Consider the following 16,153-nt stretch of genomic DNA (forward strand, 5'->3'; position numbering starts at 1 on the left):
AAATAAATAATAAATACAGAAATTAAAGTTTATAATATCAGGGCAGTTATATGTATTTGAAAAGCTTTAAAATTTGTATTGTTTTTATAAGCTTTTTGTTTTGTGATCTCATGTTTAAAAGATATTCTAAGTATATTGTGAGATCAGTGTTATAAAAGGTAATATAGGAGGGTTTCTTTTGAGTTATTTTTGTCTTATGGATATAAAACTTCGCCAAAATGGACTTCCGGTGCGGTGCTACAACAAGATGGACGCATAATAGCGAGCTCCTCAAGTCGGTTTGGACAAAGTACCTCCTGTTAATATAAATAACACTGAGATCGTTTTAATTTAAGTATGAACGGAGGGAGAAAGCTAAGGAGTCAGATGATGAATAAAAATGCGAGTGATACGCAACAAAACCCAGAAGTGATCGAGCCTACTGTACACGAGGAAAACGACGATAACGGAGGTGAAGCTAGCACCGCTATGCTAGGGGAAGCTAGCACTGACCAGAAAGCTCTGCTTCAATCTCTAACGATGCTTCGTACAGAGCTAAAAGATTTTAAACAAGGAATGAGACGGGACCTGGACGAATTTAAAAACGACGTGAAGAAAGTTTTGAAAGATGACCTCTCGCAGTTTAAAGGTGAAGTTCTGCAGGAGCTTCAGAGCCAAAACGCCAACATAGCTGAGACACAAACCCGAATAGCTGACATGGAGTCGGCCTGCTTGGAGATGAAAGAAACGCTACTGGCGGTGGTGAAAGAAAACACACAGATGCGGGACAAAGTTGTCGATCTCGAGAGCCGCTCAAGAAGAAATAATATCAGGATTTACGGGGTGCCGGAGGAAAAAGAAGGAAGATCTGTCACTGAGTTTGTTAACGAGTTGTTTAAACGCCACCTGACCCTGCCAGAGGGTCTCGAGCTCCGTGTCCAGCGGGCACACAGAGCATTGATTCCAAAGCCAGCAGCTGCCTCTTCCCCGAGATCAATAATCGTTAACTTTCTGGAGTTTCACGTCAAAGAGTTGGTCCTGAGGAAAGCGTGGCAACAGAAGATCGAGATTAACGGGAAAAGACTTTACTTTGATAACGACTATGCAACAGACGTCATGGAGAGGCGCAAGATGTACGGACCTATCAAAGCGGGTCTGAGGGAGAAGGGGATCCGGTATCAGACACCCTACACGAAGATGCGGGTTTACTGGGATTCCGGTCTGGTGATATACAGCACAGCGGATGAGGCAGCACGGGACCTGAATCGACGCGGAATCAAGGTGGAGGTGGTGACCAAAGCGAACGCCGCCGCGGCAGCGGAGGAGCGACTGAATGCAGCGTTGCCATGGAAACGCACCACCAACACTCCAGACAGCGCAGCTCAGCGTGCAAGGGAGAGGCTGACGGAGTTCAGACGAGACTCACACCAAGAGAACTGCAATGGATGAAAAGATAAAGGCTACGTCGCGGGGTGAACTCGAACATCATTATCTTTTTTGTTAAAAACAATATTACTTTTGTACTAAAGAATATTAGTCTGATACGCACAAATCTGGGTCATATTATATATAATGACTCACGACTTAAGTTTATAGATCAGTTGAACCGACAAGAGGAAGTGTTTTGCAGCAAGCTCAAAATGTTGGACAATTCTAGTATTTGTGGGTTTTCTCTCACAGCTAGAGTGAGGCACAAAACCCTCCTCCCACCAACAGGGACCACAAGGGATGGATAAGTACATCTCTATTTTGGAAGTCACATTGTTCAGAGTTCAACTGTTGTTCTTTGGTTTTGTTCTCTATGTTCAGTGTTGGATTGCCGCTCAAACCCATTAGAAATGGTAGAGTATAATACTAAAATACTGACGTTGAATGTTAATGGTCTAAATAATCCTGTGAAGCGTCAGAAGATAATGACCAAATTAAAGAAGGATAAGTCACAGATTATTTTTCTACAAGAAACGCACCTGTCTAGTCTGGAGAGCGAGAAACTTAAGAGGTTTGGATATACCAACTCATTTTATAGCTCATACCGTCATGGATGTAGAAGAGGTGTGATCATACTTATATCCAACTCAGTGAAATTTGAATGTATCAAAAAAATTAGTGATAAAGAAGGGAGATTTATTTTTGTGACAGGAAAACTCGAGAACGAAATGGTGACACTGGTCAACGTGTATGCTCCACCCAATAGTGCAAAACAATTCTTTAAAACCCTATTTGATACCATGATTTTAGAAATGGACGGAGTTTTAATATGTGGTGGTGACTTTAATATTGTGATGAACAGTAAACTAGACACGACAAAAAAAAATAAGCATACCAACCCGGTTATGAGAATGGTCAAGAGAACACTTAAAGAATTTGGGATAGTTGATACATGGAGGGAGTTACATCTTTCTAAAAGAGACTACACGCACTATTCTCCCCCTAACAACAGCTATGCTAGAATCGATTACTTTTCCATGAATAAGAATGATTTAAATAGGGTAAAGAAGTGTGAAATTCAACAAACAGATGTGTCTGATCACTGTGCGGTTCTCCTTACAGTTAATTTGAAAGTACAAGAGAAAAATACGTTATGGAGGCTAAACGTAGGAATGTTAAATAACAAGTCAAGTGTGGAGGAACTAAAGAAAGACATCATAACCTATCAAAATGAAAATGACAATGGAGAGGTTACCCCAGTTATTTTATGGGATGCTCTCAAAGCAGTTATAAGGGGAAAACTAGTTGCTAAGACGGCAGCAATTAAAAAAAACAGAGAGGAGGTCTACAAAAAGGAGAAGGAGAAGCTATTTATAACCGAACAGCAACACAAAACTACACAAGACCCCTCACTACTTCCAAAAATTAAAGAATTTAGGAATAATATAGATAAAATACTAATCACAGAAATTGAAAAGAAGACCAGATTTCTAAAACAATCCTATTATGAAGCGGGACCAAGGGCAGCCAAATTACTGGCAAAACAATTGAAAAAACAGCAAGCAGATCGGACAATTCACAAGATAAGGGATACAAATACGAATCAAATAATTCATGACCCCAAAGAGATTGGAACTCAGTTTATGAACTACTATAGAGATTTATACAGTCAGCCTCCCTCCGCGAACATCGACCAAATGAAAGCTTTTCTTGAGAAACTGGACTTACCATCAATTGGAAAAAATCAGAATGATCATCTGACTTCACCCATCACAAAAGCAGAGATAGAGAAAGCAATAAACAAATTAAAAACAAACAAATCTCCCGGCAGTGACGGTCTACCATCCGAGTGGTATAAAACATTTAATGAACAGCTTATACCTCTACTCGAAAAATCATTCAACTACACACTTGAACATGGTGAAATGCCCCCTTCCTGGAATGAAGCGGTAATATCAGTGATCCCCAAGAAAAACAACAGTGAGACTTGTTCAGACTATAGACCCATATCACTACTCAATGTTGACTATAAATTGTATACCTCAATTATCGCCAAAAGATATGAATATTTTATCAGTGACATTATAGATGAAGACCAGACAGGCTTTATTAAGGGACGTCAAGCCCAAGATAACACAAGGAGAACTTTATATATTATCAACCATATTTTAAAAAAGGGAAAATGTGCAGCCTTAATAAGCCTTGATGCAGAAAAGGCTTTTGATAGCGTAAATTGGACTTTTCTATACCAGGTACTTGAGAAATTTGGACTTAACGACAAAGCTGTCAGATGAATTAAAACGCTTTACCAAAACCCGACCGCAAGGATAAGAATAAATGGCAGTCTAACTGAGAGCATAAATTTAGGACGATCTACCAGACAGGGCTGCTGTCTTTCTCCAACCTTGTTTGCAATCTTCATAGAGCCCCTGGCACAAGCAATCAGGCAAAATAGTAATCTTAAAGGAATAGAGGTTGGGGAAGAGGAACACATCATTGGACTTTTCGCCGATGATGTGGTCTGTTTTTTAGAGGACCCAGACACATGCATTCCCATACTAATCAACCAACTCGAGACATTTGGCTTTTATTCTGGATACAAACTTAATTTGACCAAAACACAGATTTTAACATTTAACTATTTACCATCCAAAATCATACAACAAAAATATCATCTGAACTGGAGAGCAACAAAAATGAAATATCTTGGGGTCACTTTAACACAAAACACTGATGATCTATATGAACATAATTATGTCAAACTAGATAAGGAAATTAAGAGTGATTTTGACAGGTGGGCACTCCTTCCGTTAGACATTGGTTCACGAATAGAGACCATAAAAATGAGTGTTCTACCCCGACTTCTTTACCTCTTTCAGTCACTACCCATTGAGATACCCGAAAAACAATTCAGACTGTGGGACAAAATCATGTCAAGGTTTATATGGAATGGCCGCAGACCGAGAATCAAATTTGAAACATTACAGATAAAAAAGGATAAGGGGGGCACTGCCATATCTTAAGGGATATTTTCATGCTGCACAAATTAGGCATGTAATTTGTTGGTGTGACAAAGATTATATAGCCAAATGGAAGAATTTAGAAAAATCGGTACAAGGAAGAGAAATTCAAAGTCTTATTGGAGACAGAGAAGAAGCAATGAGTGTAATTAAACAGGTGAATACAGTCACTCAGTTTACGCTAAAAATTTGGTTTAATCTGGTACGAAAATACAAATTAGAGAAAGAGCTCGGACTGCTTCGGTGGATAGCTTATGACAAGGGTTTCATCCCTGGTTCTCTTGACCAAAGATTTAAACAATGGATTCATAATGGATTAACAGCAATATGCACACTAATTAAAAATGGGAATTTCATGAGCTTTCAGGAGATTAAACAAAAATATGATCTAAGTAATCAAGATCATTTCAGATATTTGCAGATAAGGGACTTTTTCAATAAAAAAATAAAACCCAGTGTAAATCTGGACAAAAATCCAACAATCAAAAGCATAATTGAGGCCTACAATGCAAAGAAATTTAGAATAATCTCTACAATTTATGGACATATAATGGAGGCAAGAGGGAATACAACAATGTATGTAAAATTCAAGTGGCAGAGAGAGTCGGGAGTGAACATATCTGATGATGAATGGTCATATATTTGGAAAACACAGCAATCAACAACATCATCGCGTGTCTGGAGATTACATTGCTGGAAAAATTTAATTAGATTTTTTATAACACCTAAAATTAGGAATAAACATACTTCATTACCACAGCCATGTTGGAGAAGCTGTGGAGATGTAAACGTGAATCATTCGCATGTGTTTTGGCTCTGTCCTAAGATCGCAAAATTTTGGGAAGATGTTCACTTAGTTATAGGCAAAGTTCTGGGTTATGCTGTACCCATGTCCTGTACATTATTATATCTTGGTGTCATTACGGGAAATGTGTTGAAAGAAGATAGATACATATTGAAAATTATGTTAGCAGCCTGTAAAAAGGCAATTACAAGAAAATGGTACAAGATTGACCCACCATTACAGGACGATTGGATGACAGTTATGAACGAAATACATATTATGGAACAACTGACCTACAGAATAAGGACTCAAGAGGATCAATACTGCCAAAAGTGGGAGAAATGGACTGAATACATAAAATCGACAGAACAAAGACCATCACATTAACATTGAGAAAGGATCAAACTGTAGAAACATGGTGATCCAACCTGTTCTTTTTCATTCCTTTGTTTGTCTGTTTTTTTTGTTGTTGTTGTTTTTTTGTTTTTTGTTTTTGTTAACCCCTACCCCCCTGTATAATGTTTAAAGAAAAACAATAAAAAGAAAGTATCAAAAAAAAAAACTTCGCCAAAATAATTAAAAGATTAATGATATAATTTTGTTTTTCAGAAAAAGAATTCACAAATCTAATGACTAGGCAATTTTAATTATTAATATTACACATATTAATTCCATTGGCTGGTCCAGCAACCAATCGCATTGCATCTCGCGTGGGCCGAGGTTCCGTATCTGCTTTACTTTTCGAAATGGATGATCCCCATGGAGGGAGAACCTGGATTTGTAAAGTTGGGACGGTTGTTTTATTCTCAACGATATGAAAAGTGTTGCCACTCCCATTTATTGCACATGTTCCCCCGAAATTATATTGCACGACCCGTAAATATGCAGGCAAACGCGGTTGCCTACTATATCAGTCGAGCCAATAGTGCGGCAAGATACTGAAATAGGATTATTATTAACCAATCAGATGTAGCTTATTTAGAACAGCTGTTACACGTATGCTTCAGCTTTCGGACACGAGCAGCAGTTGCGGCGGCAGCAAATTGACCATCGCCAAGGACATTATTTCTGTGATTGTAAGTATTCATTTAATTAGAATATGATATCTATATAAAATGTTTGTTTTGTACGCTGTGTTGTAAAGCGTCTCGTTAGTGTCGTTTTAACCCTTGTATGGTGTTCGGGTCTGTAGGACCCGGTTTCATTTTTTATCAAGAGAAAAATTATACGATTAATTATTTTTTCAAACTCAGACTCATTGGCCTTGGCGCATTTTCTGTGAAGAATATATATCTGAACACATTTTCAATGACCACACCACACACCCACACCCCCACCCCCACCCCCACACACAGACGTCCGGCTAGACCCGGGGCTAATAAAAGTGTGGAAATTGTGTGTGTGTGTGTGTGTGTGTGTCGTGTGTGTTCTTGTATATGGTTTATGAGGACACAAATGTGTATAATGACATGAACAATAATGAAATGACAAGTGTTAGAATATTGGCTTCTTACTGACCCTTTAAAGGGATACTCCACTATATTTTTTTCCTACTATGGAAGTCAATGGTATCTAAAACTGTCTGGTTACTGACATTCTTCTAGATATCTTCCTTTCTGTTCAGCAAAAGAAAGAAATTCATACAGGTTTGAAACAACATGAGGGTGAGTATATGATGACAGAATTTTCATTTTTCGGTGGAGTATCCCTTTAAGAAACACAGAACTCACTCTTGCACTCACACTTACAATCTCACACACACACACACACACACACACACACACACACACACACACACACACACACACACACACACACACACACACACACACACACACACACACACACACACACACACACACACACACACACACTCTCAGATGTGGTTTATGAGGACTCTCCATAGGCGTAATGGTTTTTCTAATGTACTACAAACTGTATAATCTATCCCCCTACACTAACCCTACCCCTAAACCTACCAATCACAGATTTAGTATGTTTTTTAAGCCGTTTGGTTTAGAAGGACACATATGTCCTCATAAACCATGTTTACGTTGTAATACCCATGTCATTATACACATTTGTGTCCTCATAAACCATATACAAGAACACACACACACACACACACACACACACACACACAATTTCCACACTTTTATAAGCCCCGGGTCTAGCCGGACAGCCTGTGGGTGTGGGTGTGGGTGTGTGGTGTGGGTGTGGGTGTGTGGTGTGTGTGTGTGTGTGTGTGTGTGTGTGTGTGTGTGTGTGTGTGTGTGTGTGTGTGTGTGTGTGTGTGTGTGTGTCAGATGTTCACAGAAAATGCGCCAAGGCCAATGAGTCTGAGTTTGAAAAAATAATTAATCGTATAATTTTTTTTAATGTTTACTCCTGAACAATAGAAAAATTACTAATAACATTAAATACAACATAACACATCATAAAAAAAAACATACACTATCGTTTAAACATTTACGGTCAGTAAGGCTTTTTTAAAAAGAAATTCATAATATTATTCAGCAAGGATGCATTAAAAGGGACAATAAAGACATTTATAATATTACAAAAGATTCAAATAAACGCTGTTCTTTTGAACTTTATATTAATCAAAACATGTATCAGGGTTTCCTCAGAAATATTAAGCAGCTCAACTGTTTTCAAATGTTTCTTGAGCAGCAAATCATCATATTAGAATGATTTCTGAAGGATCATGTGACACTGAAGACTGGAGAAATGATCACAGGAATAAATTACATTCAACTAAACAAATATATTAATTACACAAATACTGTATATTCAAATAGAATAATTTATTTTATATTGTACTAATATCTCACATTATAATAATATATTATAGTAATACAAAATTACTGTTTTTATTGTATTTTTGATTAAATAAATGCAGCCTTCGTGAGTATAAGAAACTTCTTTCAAAAACAAATCAAACGTCCATATTGTGGCTCAGATAAGGTCCAGTTCTGGTTTATTTCTTTGCTCTTGGCTGACATGTGGCATTGCTATGGCCTGCTTGTGGCCCAGATCTGGCAAACAGGAGTGGGCCACCCAAGGGCCGTCATTCCACGCTGCATGTGGGCCAGATCCGCATTCCACCACAAGTGCCATATGTAACCAGTCCATACTAGCTTGAGATATAAGATGTCTTTAAGGAAATTTACAGAAACTGGGAAAGGAGGAGTCAAGAATGTCAGAAACCTGTATAAAATGTCTCTGTTTATTGAGTCCACTAGGTTATTCTGTTTCAAGTCTGGGTGGCTGCGGGCTGTGGAACGAATCCTCAAAGAATAAACCTTTTCTCTTTAAAACAGTTTTGCCTCTTGAAAGTTTCTTACACCTTTGATGCTGTTTTTATTAATCTCTGAAAATTGCTCTTACAACCCAATCCATGGTTTCATTTGAAAGCTTAGAATCTAACCTTTACAAAGGTTCCATCACTTTAGTTTTTATGATACATATCAAATGAAATATTAGCTTAAATATGCATTGGTCCCAGGCAAAAAATTCCGCTTTATGATTGCGAAGAAATCTTTCTACAAATATTTATTTTTTTATATACTTCACAAACCAGTCAAGTCATATATCACAAGAAAGCTCTCATTCTAAGGAATTTGTCTATTAAATCTTGTATCTTCTGAAAGAATAAAATGATCAAAATCATAAAGCGCCTATTGTTTATTATAGCACAGACAACATATACTATAATATTGATCACATTCAGCAGTGTTTTATATAATTTCAAAGGGTTTTCTGTAAAATTACACTGGAATATTGCATATATACCACTGTATATGGGTATGAGCAGAGTTTAGATTTGGGTAGGTGGAAATTACATTAAAAAAAAGGTAATATACCTCCCTTCAGATTAATATGAACATCTTTTTCATTTTTTATTATAGAGAAAAAAATTGTTTTTCCAGTGTTTGCTGGCATCTAGAGGAAACAGCCATACTTATCTGCATGTTGCTAGAGCCCACAGGGCCTGAGTTATACACTTTCAAAAATGAATTTAAGAAAAAAAAAGAAAAAAAAGCGCCTCTTTTTTGGGGGGGGGTTATTACAGCTCAGACAACATATACTTAAATGTTGATCACTTTTAGCATGGTTTTATGAAACTGTAAAGGGTTTCCTGTAAAATGACACCAAAATCATCTATTTTGAAAAAAATATGTGGAAGTGGGAGGCTTTCCCCAAAAATGGTCCTGGAGCATAAGAGGCTAAGGAACAAATGAACCATTTTGTATGGCCAAATGTTTTGTTCCCACAGTTGTGTGGTCAGTGAAACTGCATGCTGTGAAATGTTTGATTCTCTGTTTACCCAGTGCAGTTTGTTCTGCAGGGTGTGTGTGGCCTTCTGAGTCTGGCAGGCCTGAGAGGCAAGCCTGAACACCAGTTTCTTCTCCATATTCATGATCTGTAAACAAAATGCATGTAAATAAACATATGTAGCACCAACAGTGTGTGTTTAATAAGTTTAATAACTCGGCACATATGCACCTCCTGTTCCATCTGTGTTTGGGTCTGTCTCATATTATCAAGCTGATCCTCCACCGTGTTTCTTTGCTCTAGCAGAGCTTGGATTCTCTCAGTGTCCTGGCTGTCCTTCTTCCTACGCGATCGGCACTCAAGCTCACGAAGAAACTCCTCATGATCCACACGCAGCCTAGAAATCTCCTGGCTGCGGACAAACACCACACAACAAACAAAATATGCTTAAACACACACATTCCATACAAGACACAATGCAATACATGTACTGTACACAGGGCTCGCAAAATCGCTCGCCCGACGTCCCGGGGCTATTGCGTTTTCCAGTCGGGCTACCAAAATGCATAACCGGCCTGGCCGACGGGCTATCTGAAATAGTGTTCGCTTCAGTCTGGTTATAATCAGATCACAGCTGTGTGTGTGTGTGTGTGTGTGTGTGTTCATCTGAGCCTCATTGGTCTGTCACTGCTCGTCAATGTCAGAATATTTGAGATGACCAATCAAATCAAAGTAGGCGCTCATACGTGCTCGAACTGTTGGAAGAATTTTTGAACTATGTCAAAGGATAAAAAGCGTAAATCTAAGCCGATGGATTCATCTTTAGATCTCGGTGCAAGTGTTACTGTGGACTTCGACTCTGGTGCAGTCGTTCCTCTACCTGAAACTCCAATAAAGGAACCATCGCGCAAAAAAGGCAAGAATGATGATGATGATGAAGATCTGCATTCCCCTTTAGCCATGATGATAATAACATCACTCAAGTCCGTCATTAATGAAAGAGCCGACATCCTCGATAAAGGCATCGAAGAAGTGAAGGTATCAGTCGAATTTCTGGCAGAAGAAATTAAAGATGTTAAGGGGAATGTGGAGCGAGTTGATAAGCGAGTGACAAATGCTGAAGGACGAATCTGTGAATTGGAGAATAAAGTACAGGATCTCTCCAGATACAAAAGGAGATGGAATCTGCGGCTCCACGGTTTACCCGAACAACCAGGAGAAAACATCAGGCAGAAAGTTTTGGATATATGCAAGGCTGTTGTCCCAGCTTTTGCTGGTAAATCTCACGAGTTAATTGATGTGGTACATCGTTTGGGAAGAGTGAGGAGCGACGGGGTCAATAAAAAACCGTGCGGAATTATTCTGCAGTTCACAATGCGTTATTTTCGGGATGCTCTTTGCTCAACCTCACTTGAATGATTTTAATGCACAGTCGCGAGTCAAAATCATCACATTTTATTTCGTATTAAAAATGATTTGACAAAATAATTGACACGCAATATTATTGGCCTATTATTATTATTATTTTGTCAGCGTGATCGTACCGAGCCTCTAAAGGGACGTGGTGGTGGAAAAAGCACATTTCATACGGATTACACAATCAGAGAGTTGCCTATTTCTTTTTGTTTTGATCTTTCAATCTTTCTATAGATAGGCTATATTTCTGAGAGGCATACGTTGAGTTTCTGTTCAGTTATGAGACGTGTTCACGTGTTGCAAGTGATCGCGCCTGCACCTCCATGTCTGCTATATTTGCTTCTTATTTATTAATCCAGGCAATTGGTTGATGAAACTTTGATTTAAAATTAAGATACAATTTATACAAAACGAAATTCACTTTAAAGAAAGTCTTTCTACAAAACAAAACTTTAATGAAGTGGCCAAAATAATTTCTGTCTTGAAACAGATCACAACAGTCATATGCATGATTTAATATGAAGCGTCCGTAACGGTCGCGTCCGTAACGCATTATTATGGTTGTTCAGAGCAAAGTAGTGAGATGAATTGTCGATCCTAATAAGCATAAACATAATTTAGCTTTAAAGTTTCAAGTTATTTGCATTTATAATTGTCATATTAAATAAACTAAACCTTTAAAACGTTATGGACGTGACAGTGCACTGAAGCGTCAAGACCTCTTTATTATAGCCCTTATAAATTCAACAGGCAGTGCTGTTATGACCAAATTAGTATATTTATTTCTCAGGCATGCCTCCATCTTTCTGCAAAATGCTTACTGTTAAAATAAAGTTTAAAAAGGGGGGTCTTTGATACCTTTTTTTGAAAGCATGAAATATGGCTGGTTGAAAATGTAATTTAAGCATTGTTGCTCACCTCATATCTGGTGGATAAACAAGGCAATTTTCTTGAATTTTTTGTTAAAGCACATTAATACAGTAGGCTATATTACAGACCTAAATGGACAACTTAAAAAGGGTTTTGTTCTTTTGGTTAAAACTTTATTTTTTCATGGTAAAGATGACCTTTGCATGGAATTGCCCCTGGATAACTCTGAGAGGGGAACATTCTAAGCACTACAAGCACAATAATAGCATCATTATTTTAATTCAGTCTTAAAAGCACTAGAGTTAAGGTTTTACTACAACAATCATAGATAAACCATAATTGTTGTAGTAAAACCATGGTTCTTTGTATTAGTTAATGCTTTTGCTGCAAATACTGTGGTAAAATGATGGTTAACCCGCGCACTGGCCCGCTGGTCGTATGCAGCAGGGACAATATAACAATGATGTTTTCTAGAGCACCATCTTCTATATATTTAAAAAAAACATTCTTCATATCCAGCCAAGTTTCAAATACAAGTTTCTCCTTACAGTAAATGGGAAAGTCGCTGGATGAGTGGGAACATGCACACGCGCGCATCGCCGAAGCTCACTGGCGTCATCTTGTGCACCGAGAGCCCATTACAAGCACAGTTCTGCTGATATATGCTGTGCTATATACAAATCCATTTATGTCGGATTAATTATGTGTCAGTTGACCTGAAAATGTAGTAATTTCACCATAAATGCGATTAATTAAATAAAATGTAGTAATCTCACCATAAATGTATTTAATTAAATACTAGCCTACTTTTTTTTCACTTTAAGATCGGGGTAAAGCAAGGAAAGCTACAATTTACCTCAACAAGGCGGCATAATGAACAACAAGTTTGTGACATGCAAGATTTATTGTATTAAAATTTTAACGAAAAAGAAAAGGCATGAGAGTCGGCTGTTTTTGTCAATTTTAGGTTTTAATTAAAAATGTTTGCTATTTAATATAAGTACATGGTTAAATATTTGACCACTTGCTTTGAATAATAGGCTGACGTTGTTTAAATTGTGTTCAAACGTGAATACGTCTATTATAGAGTGTATATGTGTACAAAGAGAATCGCAATGCTGACAAAAAAACTATTTTTAAATAAAAGTTGCTGATAACTTCTGGATTTGAAATACAAATAGTGAGTATGTATTTGTGGTATAGCCTACAGCAGCAGATCAGTTACGCACTGCAAACGCAGCATATGTGAAAGCACTATTGCGCGTGCTGCTCCTGCACTGTATACGCACTGCACACGGAGTATGTGTGAAACAGGCGTGAGACAGAAAGGTGATACATTCTAAATTAGGAGGTGGCGCAAGATGGCGACCTAAACAGTTGTGTTGGTTCGAGCTCTGAGGCGTTTTGAGGAGTTGCATTTTCTCGCCGAATCTGTTCACTTTAATTACAAGACATGGCGTGATAATTATTTTTAAGGTAGAATGCTTTAAATTTACTTAATATAAATCTCATTAGACTGTCACGCAAGCCTACTCTGCAAGTCCACGTGTGGATGTTCCAAAATGCCAAAGAACAAGGACAGAAAGTTACTCTCTTCGCTTTTCGAAGCATCATCTGGAGCTGATTCATCCCCAAATACTCCAACAGGTAGTCCTCTTTCAAAAAAAGTTTGTCAGGAAGAAGACCTCAAAGTATCTAATGCCGATATACTTCGTGCTGTTAACGCTCTTAATGATCGCTTTTCATCGGTGGAACAACAAATTGCCCAGAACTCGGTCGCTATAGTTAATCTAGCAAAGACGACTGACTTTGTGGCCGAGGAGATGAAATCTCTTTCTGCAAGGGTCAAGTCTAATGAGAACAAGGTATCGCAGATTGAGCAGGTGGTCCGGTTGGTTCAAAGCAAGTGCGATCAAGCCGAGATCTACAGTAGGAGATGGAATTTGAGGTTAAATAATCTGAGAGAAACGGATGGAGAAAATATAAGAATCAAAGTGCTCGAAATCCTGAAAATGTTGACTCCGGACGAGGTAGATGACATCCGATTTTTTGTCGACACAATCCATAGGATTGGACGTCCTGGTTCTGGAAGTAACCGTCCTAGGCCGGTCATCATCCAGTTCGCGCTCAGGACCTACAGAGAGAAAGTCTGGAAAGCTGCTCGGGATCATCCTGCACTTAAGGAAAGAGGGGTTCGCCTGGCTGAGGACCTGACATTTGCAGAAAGACAACAGAGGAAGCTGCTATGGCCAAAGGTAAAGGCGGCGAGAGAAGAGGGGAAGAGAGCTTACTTTCGTGGAGCAGATGCTTTTATTGATGGAGAAAAATTGTCTGTGAATGACTTTCAAGATGAATATTAACTGAGAAAGGACTATGCTGGGTAGACATTCGAACTGAAATCTTGCGCGGTCTTCAGGCCATTTGCGTTCGTCCAGGTGATGTGACTCCTCGTAATTTGGAGTGGATCAATACCGACTGGTTTGTGAATTTTTTTGTTTCAGGGTTCTTTATATAACACTGTTCTGACATCCAAATAAGATTTTCTATATATTTTTTTTTTTATGTCTGATTTTGTTTTTAGTTGCTTAAAGGTCGTTTCTCTTAAAGGTCCCATGACATGCTACTTTTTGTAGGCTTTAATATAGGCCTTAGTGGTCCCTAGTACTGTATCTGAAATCTCTTTCCAAAAATTCAGCCTCGGTGCAGAATTAAAGCCACTACAAGCCAGTCCCAGAATGAGCTTCCTTCAGACAGGCCGTTTCGGTGTCTGTAGCTTTAAATACTGTGGAGGAGGAGAAAGGCGGCGCAAGGTGGAGGGTGGGTGTGGCCTTGACCATCTTGCGCAAAGGTAACGTGGCGTCAGAGAATGTCTAATATGGCGAGAAGTTTCACTCTCACTACACTTCCGGCTTCTGAACTGGTTGCAGTTCCACTCTGATTCCATATGAGGGCGCTCACAGGACGAGTGCAGAATGAATGGAGGTCAATGGCGGTATACCCCTCAAAATCCACTTTTCTCAGGATATAATTTTTTGTCTAGTAATTTGAATGTTGTATTCGAAAGGAGATGCAAAGAAATTACACATTGCTGGGTGTTAGATTTTTTAGAGTCACTTATTTGATTTAAAAAAGTCTTTCAAAATGTCAATGACGTCAGAATGCTGACGTCATTAGCAGAATGCTAGCGTGTTATGGGCAACAACAACTCAACCTGTAAGAAATCAAAACGACATAAGTACTCGTTCATTCAACTTTCGACCTAAAACCCATGTTGAACTTGCAAAATCTACAATCACATCTGAGATTTCTCAACGGCAATCGGGTGAAAGAGACAAATTTAGCCGTCTAGCCCCATTGACTCCCATTCATTTTGCACTCATGGCGAGCGCCCCCAGTGGAACTCTGGTGGTACTACAACCAAAATTCGGTACAATAGGGCTTAATAGGGAGTGGACAGGCTCTCCGTAGACGGGCTCTGGTGGCGTGCATCTCCCAGTCACGTGACCCCTAGCCGCGTGTCAGCCATTTTGACCATTTTGACCTGATCCAGATGGAGAAGCAACGGATGAAGAAGTTGCAACTCAGCGGCTCCAGCAGGACGTTTCCGAATGGTCAGTTTAAAATATTATGTCTGGATACGGTACTTTATTCGGATGGTTTAGTTATTAACATGTAGCTAACGCGAACCTACTGTTGCCTTTTCATGAGAGATCTGTAACGTCTGTATTTATCTTATTACAATATCATCAAGCTCTGCGATCTTGAAATGCGGATATCGCGCGCGCCATATAACCAACAGGAAAACAGTTAAGGCCAATTTATACTTCTGCGTCGGGTTCGCGTAGAAGGTACGGCGTAGCATACGCATTGACGTGTACCATACGTCGTACCCTTCGCCGTACCCTGACGCGCACCTCCTCAAAAATGTAACTACGCGTCGCGGCGACGCGGACCGCAAGATCTGTGATTGGTCGGCTGGATAGCATCGCGTTTCCTCCTACGCATTTCCGGAATGATCTTCTGCACTCTGCACCGCCCGCCCGCCATTTTTTAATTCCGAAGATCAGTGAAAAGCCATGGAAACAGACCAAGTGACCGAGAGATTGCTTGAAGAAGTGCGGAAATACAGCCATCTGTATGACTCCTTCAGTCGCCATTGCTCGTAGAAACCTAAACTCAAAACAGCCGCGAGGAATGTAAACACAGTGGAACTGGAACATTAAAACCCACCCGCGCCAACTAGCGTTTCGGCGGTGTAACTGCAGAGCAACACAGACATTCGCAGAAGTATAAATGCTCACGACGGCGTCGCCTACGTGCGTACCCTACGACGTACACTACGGCGTACACTCGACGCAGAAGTATAAATTGGCCTTTA

General features: G+C 39.2%; 1 long non-coding RNA gene across 1 annotated transcript in view; it reads right to left on the bottom strand.

Moving 5' to 3' along the window:
- Window positions 1–16,153, bottom strand: part of LOC309501882 — a 49,558-nt gene extending 33,405 nt beyond the window's left edge. Inside the window, exon 1 of the long non-coding RNA XR_014207030.1 lies at window positions 15,581–16,153. This is a non-coding gene — a long non-coding RNA (uncharacterized lncRNA). The remainder of the gene's footprint in view (window positions 1–15,580) is intronic.

This window comes from Leuciscus leuciscus (assembly GCF_965113295.1).
Source record: "Leuciscus leuciscus genome assembly, chromosome: 6".
Classification (NCBI taxonomy): domain Eukaryota; kingdom Metazoa; phylum Chordata; class Actinopteri; order Cypriniformes; family Leuciscidae; genus Leuciscus; species Leuciscus leuciscus.